We start from the raw sequence: 9,612 nt of genomic DNA, 5'->3' as shown, positions 1-9,612 counted from the left end.
GCATTCCTTGTATTAAGAAGTTATCTACAGAGCATCTTAGAGTTCTATTTGGTGATGTAGTGACATAAGATGTCTGTGGCTGAAGAACTTTGTAAGTGGTTAAATAAGGGGACTGTTTCAGTGAACCCAGTAAGCCCTAGTTAATAAAATTCCCAATTGATGTGGAGACTATTCATTTCCAGTGAAACTAGCAAGACAGGAATCTCACTCAGCAAGCATGCTGTCCTAACTTGTTGGAAGATACTGCAGCTGAGGGCTACAGCCATCATCACTCCATCTTTTTTTTTTTTTTTTTTGATATTTGTCTTGTTCAAATGCTTAGCACACATGTAAAAGCCACTCAAAAAGGGTTTTCAGGATCTGTCATTCTAAATTCCAAGCATGGAAAAAAAAAAAAAAAAAAAAAAAAAAAAAATAAATTCCAAGCATGGCACACTGACCCTGAGATTTTTTTTGGTTGTGGTGGCAAAATACACATAAAATTTACCTTTTTAACCATTTTTAACTTTACAGTTCAGTGCCATTAAGTATATTCATATTGTTGTGCAACCATCTCCACCATCCATCTCTAGGATTTCCTTCCTCCCCCAGCCCTGGCTACCATTCTACTTTCTATCTCTGAGTTTGATGACTCTAAGTATCTCATATAAGTGGAATCATACAATATTTGTCCTTTTGTGACTGGCTTATTTGATGCAGCATAATGTCTTGTAGGTTTATCCATATCATAACACGAGTTAGAATTACATTGCTTGTAAGGCTATTATAATGTACATAATTATGTACTATCGTGTATTATGATAGTGTGTGTGTATTATTGCTGGATCATATTGTAATTCTACTTCTATTTTCTCGAAAAATCACTATACCATTTTCCACAGCAGCTGTACTGTTCTACATTTTCACCAGCAATGATTTCCACTTTTTTTCACATCCTTCCCAACACTTATTTTTGTTTCTTTTTGGATAATAGCCATCCTAATGGTATGAAATGATCTCTTACTGTGGTTTTGATTTGAATTTGCCTAATTACTAGATATGGAGCATCTTTTCCTTGTGCTTAGTGGTCATTTGTTTATCTTCTTTAGAGATGTCTATTTTAGTCCTTTGTCCATTTTAAGTTGGATTTTTTATTGTTGAGTCATGGTTTTTAAAAATATATCCTGGATATTGATCCCTCATCAGATATATAATTTGTGAATATTTTCTCCCATTCTGGGGGTTACCTTTTCAATCTGTCGATAGTCTTTTTATGCAAAAAATTTTAATTTTGATAAAAGCCCAATTTATCAATTTTTTTCTTGCCTTTGCTTTTGGTGTATATCCAAGAAATCATTGTCAAGTCCAATGTCATGAAGTTTTTCTCCGATGTTTTCTTCTAAGGGTTTTATAGTTTAGCTCAAACATCTAGGTCTTTGATCCATTTTTTATATAATTTTTGTATGTGGTGAAAGGTAAATGTTCAAATTTATTTTTTTGCATCTGGAGATCTATTTTTTCTAACACCATTAGTTGAAAAGACTGTCCTTTCCCCCATTGGTCTTGCCACCCTAACCGAAAATCATTTGACCATAGAGAGGGTCCCAGCTTATGACTTTCCAATTTTAAAATGGTGTGAACGCATTTAGTAGAACTCATACTTTGAATTTTGATCTTTTTTTCCAGGCTAGCAATATGCTGTGTGCTACTGTCATGATGCTGGGCAGTGGCAATGAGCCAGAGCTCCCACTCAGCCACATGATTGCAAGGATAAACAACTGAGATACTCTTGTAACTATTCTGTGCCAATGCAACCATTGCTTTTTCACTTTCAGTATCGTATTCAATAAATTGGATAATATATTCAACACTTTATTATGAAATAGCCTTTGTGTTAGATGATTTTGCTCAACTGAAAGCTAACGTAAGTGTTCCGAGCATGTTTAAGGTAGCTTAGGCTAGCCTGTGATATTTGATGGGTTTAGGGGTATTAAATACGTTTTTGATTTGTGGTATTTTCAACTTATGATGGGTTTATCTGGACATAATCCCATCAAAAGTTGAGGAAGATCTGTTATGTGAGGGCTTATTTCTGGGTTCTTTATTCTATTCTATTCTATTCTATTCTATTCTATTCTATTCTATTCTATTCTATTCTATTATTTTATTGGTCTATATTGTCTGTTTTTAAGACTGTATCATGCTGTATTGATTGCCATAGCATCATAGTAGGTTTTGAAATCAGCAATGTGAGACCTCCAACTTTGTTCTTTTTCAAGATTGTTTTAACTATTTGGGGTCCCTTGATATTCCATATTAATTTTAGGGTGATGTTCTATTCCTGAAAAAAAATGTTGAGATTTTTATAGGAATTGCATTAAATCTGTAGACAATTTTGGATAATATTGACATCTTATAAATATTAAGCCTTCTAATGAACATGGGATGTCTTGCCATTTACTGATGACATTAATTTCTTTCAGCAACATTTTGTAGTTTTTCAGTGTATAAGTCTTCCACCTTTTTGGTTAAGTTTATTCCCAAGTATTTTATTCTTTTTGATACTATTGTGAATTGAATTTTCTTAATCTCCTTTTGAATTGTTTATAGATTGTATAGAAACACTACTGAGGCACGTGGGTGGCACAGCTGGTTAAGCGTCCAACTCTTGGTTTCAGCTCAGGTTGTGATCTCAGGATCCTGAGATCAAGCCCTGCATCTGACTCTGAGCTCAGTGCAGCTTCTTGAGACTCTCTCTCCCTTTCCCTCTGCCCCTCCCCTGCTCAGATAAACAAATCTTAAAAAAATAAAAACAAAAACAAAAACAAAAAAAACCACACAACTGATTTGTGTGTGTTGACTTTGAATCTTGCGTGTGTTGATATTTTTAGGATTTCCTACATAAAAGATCTTGTCAGTTATGAACAGAGATAATCTTATTTCTTCCTTTCCAATTTGTGTGCCATTTCTTTCTTTCTTTTTCTTGCCTAATTGTTCTGGCTAGAACTTCTGGTACTGTGTTGAACAGAAGTGGTGAATTTCATAGTGGATATCCTTAACTTGTCCCTGATCTTAGAAGAAAGGTTTCATTTTTTTTTTCACCATTGAGTATAATGTTAGCTGCAGGTTTTTTATATATGGCTTTTGTTATGTTGAGGTAATTTCTATCTAGTCCTGGTTTGTGGAGTGTTTTATTATGAAAGATGTTGAATTTTGTCAAATGCTTTTTATGCATCAGTTGAGATTTTGTAACCAGGGAAATGGTTCTGAGTCTCAGCCCAAAAGATAGTGGGAGAGTTCTCAGCAATTAACAAATAGGTTTTGTTTCATAGGATGTTCTCTTTTATACTTCTTAGGAAAGCCAACCACTATTTTTAGTTGCATCAACCAGAGGTTGATATTCTCCTTCACCTGGTTATTGTTTTCTTATGCCCAGCAATAGCTAACTATAGCATCCTCTCTTTCTTGCTAACAACTAGAAGAAAAAGCAAATCAATTTAGGCTTATCAATAACTGGCTAGAAATCATTTTTATGGGATAAATTTAATTTTTAAGTGATCATACAGTAAAACTGACTTTTTCAGTAGTGTATAGTTCTATGAATAAACACATGTACAGACTGATATGACTACCACCATGACCAGGATACAGAAGAGTTCCATTGTCTCTTGCATTCTATCCCTTTATCGTCACACCCTCCCTCTATCTTGAATTCCTGGCAACCACTAATTTTTTTTTTAAGATTTTATTTATTTATTCATGAGAGACACAGAGGGAGAGAGGCAGAGACACAGGCAGAGGGAGAAGCCGGCTCCATGCAAAGGGCCCGATGTGGGACTCGATCCCCGGACCCCAGGATCACACCCTGAGCCAAAGGCAGGCGCTCAACTGCTGAGCCACCCAGGCATCCCGGCAACCACTAATATTCACCATTACTATAATTTGGTCCTTTTGACAATGTCATACAGTAGCATGTTATATCTGTGAGTAGAAGTTAAGTGTGACTGACAATTTTGCTAGCCATCGTTTGAACAGAATTATCTTAAATCATGATGAGCCTGGTGTCATCATCATGGTAGTAGACAATTATTATAAATTCAGGATATTGTGTCATCCTCAGAGCATCAGTCTCTAGAGTTCTATCAGTCTGATGGGAAGAATGTTAGACAAATTTTAAGAGTAATAGTTGAGGACTGGGACTGATCTTTTAGCAATTGGGTCACAAGAGATTATAGGAAGCCAGGTTACCATCTGTGGCACGTGGTCATTTTATGGACTACTACGTATTGTCATCCACATATGAAGGACAGTGCATTAAGCTGAAAACTGCAGGACTGTATAAGAAATGATTTTGAACAAATCATAAAACAGTTGTGTTTTGTTTCTGCTGTGATGGCCAACAAATTAATTTTTAGTCTTTTAGATGAAACAAATCTAGTAGAATAAAATTGAAATAGTCTTATTTTATCTATTAGGATGGTTTTGGCTGAAAGTAACAGAATACCCAGCTAAAAGTGGCTGAAATAATAAGGGGGGGGGTTTCTTACCTCACATAAAAAAGTTATCTAGAGGTGAGTGGTTCCAGGTCACTGAATCAGTGGTCTCAACAATGTCACAAAGACTCCAGTTCTTTCCATCTTTCATTCTACTGTTCTCAGTATGAAACTTTTGGCCCTCAAGAGTTGTTTCCTCTTGATTGCAAGATGTCCTCATGTCCCCGTACAACTGTATTCATGAGTAGGGAGAAGGTAAGGTGACAAATCTCTTCTCATGTCTGCTTCTTTGTTTTGGAGGAAAAATCTTTTCCCAAATCCCCCCAACCGCTTTCTCTTAAGTTGTATAGGCAGAACTGGGTCCCTTGGCTATTCCTACCTGAAGGCAAAATATATATCTAGTGTTTTGGTATTTATCATGTGGAGTGGTCTTTGACAGGAGGAAGAAAGGCAAGGGAAATACCTTCTGGTAGGTCTGCTTCATCCCACTGTCGTGAAGATTAAATGCAGCAATAGCTGCAGCAATAGCCTTACCCTAACATGGGTAAGGCACATCTGCCTGGACTGCACAAAAAAGGGCTCCATCCTTATTTGTTTTTTCCCTTTCTCCCCCTTCACTTTCCTGCTTTAAAAGAAAGGTGGAAATCCAGAAACTTTGCTCACCTTTCCTAAACAAAGGCATTGCTTGTCTCTTTCATCCCAGCCTTTTTGGAGTTCTGCAGTTCCAGTTTCTGCAAGCTCTTTGGAATCTCCCTGACCTCTCGGGAAAGTTTCTGACCTCAGACTGAGGAATACATTTTTATGGGCATCCCATGAGTGTTGATTATAAAAAAGAAACTGAGATGTCAACTGTACTTCAATTAAAAAAATAAACTGAGAAATCTTTGTAGAAAAAGAAAGAAAAACACAACAGAATATAAGTTATTTCTACAATGTTAGTCTGCACTAAAAATCAACTGTTTCAGTGGAGTGAAGCCCTCTGAATAAAAAAAGGAGCAAAAGGCACCCCTGTGCCTATCTGTTCTGAATGCTGGCTCTGTGAGCACCATAAGATGTTTCTTGCCATCAGAGCAATGACTTCAATTTTTCCATTCCAACTGTGGTGAAAATGAATAAGAAAACTGTATCCTGCCTCTGGAAGCAGGATACAGGCTCCACACTAATCAAAAAAGGAAGATTCATTATAAAACAATATTTTAATATCCAGGTTCTGAGTCATTTCATGGCCTGCCACAGGATTAGAATGGGGATATTGTACAAGCCCGACCCTTTGGAGGAAAGCTTTTTCCTAAATGAGTTCTTGCTGCTCTCTGATTCACAAATCCAAATCTCACAATTTCACCTCCTTCTCTTTTAATCATATTACCAGATAGCTATTTTTTAAAAAAGATTTTATTTATTCATGAAACACACACACACACACAGAGAGCGAGAGAGAGAGTGAGAGAGGCAGAGGGAGAAGCAGTCTCCATGCAGAGAGCCCAACGTGGGACTCGATCCAGGGTCTCCAGGATCAGGCCTGGGCTGAAGGTGGCGCTAAACCATTGAGCCACCAGGGCTGCCCACCAGATAGCTATTTTAAGGGACGTGGTGGGGGCTGCAGATAAAACGGGCCAGGGCTCATCTGAAAATGCATGAACTGAGAAGTGCCAATGAAATATTGGCACTGAAAACAGGCAAAAGGAGAGTAAAGTTTTTAGAAACCTGGTTAGTAGCAATAAAGACTTAAAAGGGCTGTGCTCTACTTGCCAAACCGAGGTTAATTTAGCAATGGACTTGTGAACCAGTCCTGATGAGAAGTACTCTGAACTGAGCCCCTGAGTGACTCCCCTGGGTCTAAGAAGGGAGAATGGGCTTCCCTGTGTTGTGCCCTTTGGCGAAGCCAGGTGAAATCTGCTCCACGGTGCTATCATCCATGAACATTCACAGACAAAAAATGTTGACAACCACAGACCATGCTGCTATGGGATTCTGTTGGATACACTGCAAAGGAAAACCACCAGCAGCTGTCTGAAGCTGGGTTTCTTTTATTAACATTTGGTTAATAGAACCTTTGCCGTGAAACAAACCAGATGAAAAACCAGCCTTCATTAGGAAGGCTTGAGTGCAGGCTGGGACAGATTATGTTGTTGTGACCAAGTCAGAAGGTTTTTATCAACTTGCACACTGTTCTGTGCCCAGCATGGACTTAGATGCTCTGGGATCATAGACTGGGAATTGGAAGCTGGGTACTGCCTTGTGGGAGCAGGATCGCTTTGCCTTCAGGGAGGTGTGTGTGGGGTACAGAATGACATTCAGGAAACTGGAAGAAACCTTTGTGAGTGTAGGATTCATGCTCAATTGTGTGGGACAAATATGAGCAGGTTCAAAAGGATAAAAGAATCCATGTCAGATGAGTCCCTTGAGAGCAAGAGCCCCAACTGGCTCATTTTAGTATCTTTAGCGTGTGAATTTGTCACACCAGGTAGGGGTTTAATTGGTAAATTTCAAATAAAGTTCAACTCTATACTCTTATTTGCCCATAATTTCAGTCCTACCCAATTTTATATCCGTCTCTTCCTACACACTTAGAATATATGCCTAAATAAAAGCACCTCAAAACCCCATTAAATGTTCCAAGCTGTCACACTCTCACACACACAGTCACAAGCTCTCATTCTCACTTTTATTCTTTTCTCTTTTGATCTTGTGCTCACTTTTTCTCACCCCAGAAGTGTTTCCAGGAGTTGGAGAGAGAGTAGAGTAGCACCTAGTTTTTCTAAGCCTTCACCTTCACCTAGCAGTTCACAAAAGCACAAGGGACAAAGAATAAGAAAACTAAAGGAAGAAGATGAGGAGTGGGGAGAGAAGAGAAAGGAGAGAAAGAAAACCAGAAAAATCAAGTGATGTGAGTAGGGAGTTAATTGTAAATGATGATACTTTTACCCTAACAAGGAGAAGGAGGATGGCTCCCAGACTCTATAGCAGGGTGAGCGTCTTGCAGAGACTAACTGCTTTGGCTTGCTGACTTGTGGAGAAGCAGAAAAAAGGAAGTCCACTCATATCTCCGTTCTGTCAAAAATTCCAGGGATTCATATTTCTTGAATAGTTGCCCATAGACTTAGGTTGTGAATAGGTCTTCGGGGGTCTTTTCCATTGAGACAATTCTCGTACAAAATGAAATGGGGAGTACTCTTTTGGGAAAAGTCTTGATTACATAGTGAATGCAGATGCCTTCTGTGGTAGTTAATTTTACGTGTCAAGTTGATTGGGGCAGGGTGCCCAGATATTTGGTCAAGCATTATTCTGGATGTTTCCGAAAGGGTGTTTTTGGATGAGACTTAACATTTAAATTGGAGACAAAGGAGGCAGGAATATATGATGAAAACAGAATCTCTTCAATAAATAGTGCTGGGAAAATGGACAACTACATGCAAAGGAATGAAACTGGACCACTTTCTAACACCATATATATATACATGCAGACACATACACATGCAACTTAAAATGGATTAAAGACCTAAATGTGATACCTGAAACCATAAAACACCTAGAAGAGAGTACAGGCAGTAATTTCTTTGACACTGGCAGTAGTGACATTTTTCTAGATATGATTTCTAAAAAGCAAAAATAAACTATTGGGACTATATCAAAATAAAAATCTTTTGGGGCACCTGTGTGGCTCAGTGGTTGAGCATCTGCCTTTGGCTCGGGTCATGATCCTGAGGTCCTTGGATCAAGTCCTACATCAGGGTCCCCGCAGGGAGCCTGCTTCTCCCTCTGCCTGTGTCTCTGCCCGTCTCTCTGTGTCTCTCATGAATACATAAATAAAATCTTTAAAAACAACAACAAAAAATAAAATAAAAAACCTTTGCACAGCAAAGGAAACCGTCAACAAGACAAACAAGGCAACCTATTGAATGGGAGAAGAGATTTGCAAATGATATATCCTCAAAGGAGTTAATATTAAAAACACATAAAGAACCTACATGACTCAATACCAAAAAACAATCACAGTAAAAAATGGGCTGCAAATGACATATCAGATAAAGGGTTAGTATCCAAACAATAGGTGTTGGCGAGGCTGTGGAGAAAGGGGAGCCCTCCTACACTGTTGGTGGAAATGAAGGCTGATGCAGCCACTCTGGAGAACAGTATGGAGGTTCCTCAAAAAGCTAAAAATAGAGCTACACTATGATCCAGCAGTTGCATTACTAGGTATTTACCCAAGGCTACAAAAGTACCGATTTGAAGGGGCGTGTGCACCTCAATGTCTATAGCAGCATTATTTACAATAGCCAAATTATGGAAAGAGCCCAAATGTCCATCAACTGATGAATGGATAAAGAAGATGTCGTGTATAAACACACACACACCGGAATATTACTCAGCCATCAAAAAGAATGAAATCTTGCCATTTGTGGTATGTGGACTATTACTCAGCCATAAAAAAAGAATGAGATCGTTCCATTTGCAACAATATACATGGACCTTGAGGGTATTACGTGAAGTGAAATAAGTCAGACCGAGAAAGATAAATACCATATGATTTCACTCATATGTGGAATCTAAAAAACACAAAACAGCAAACAAACAAAGAGCAGAATCAGACCTATGAATACAGAGAACAAACTGATGGTTGCCAGGGGAAGAGTGGTGGGTGAGTAGGCAAGATGTATGCAGGGGGGTGGGAGTCACAGGCTTCCAGTTGTGGACTGATTAAGTCATGGAAATAAAAGGCACAGCCTAGAGAACAGAGTCAATGACGCAGTGCTATTGGTGCTATGACGGATGGTAGCTTCCCTTGTGAGCACGGCATAACCTATGCTGTTGAGTCACCATGTTGTACACCTGAACCTGATATAAGTAACACTGTGTCAACTATACTGAAATAAAATTTTTAAATGATACTAATAGAAAGTAAAATTTAAATAGAACACATTTAATACTTTTTGTTTATTTTTAATATATTCATCTATTTGGTTTAATATAAAACAATATTTTCCCCCCAAATTTTTTTTAGAAGATTTTTTATTTTTCAGTAATCTGTACACCCAACATGGGGCTTCAGCTTGGAACCCCATGATCCACTCACCAAGCCAGCCAGGCACACCCCCCACCTCAAAATTTAGTTTTAAAAAATTGATAGACTGAGTAAAGC

The sequence above is a fragment of the Canis lupus genome, chromosome 33 (genome assembly GCF_003254725.2).
Source record: "Canis lupus dingo isolate Sandy chromosome 33, ASM325472v2, whole genome shotgun sequence".
NCBI lineage: Eukaryota > Metazoa > Chordata > Mammalia > Carnivora > Canidae > Canis > Canis lupus.
Note: the sequence above shows the minus strand (reverse complement) of the source record.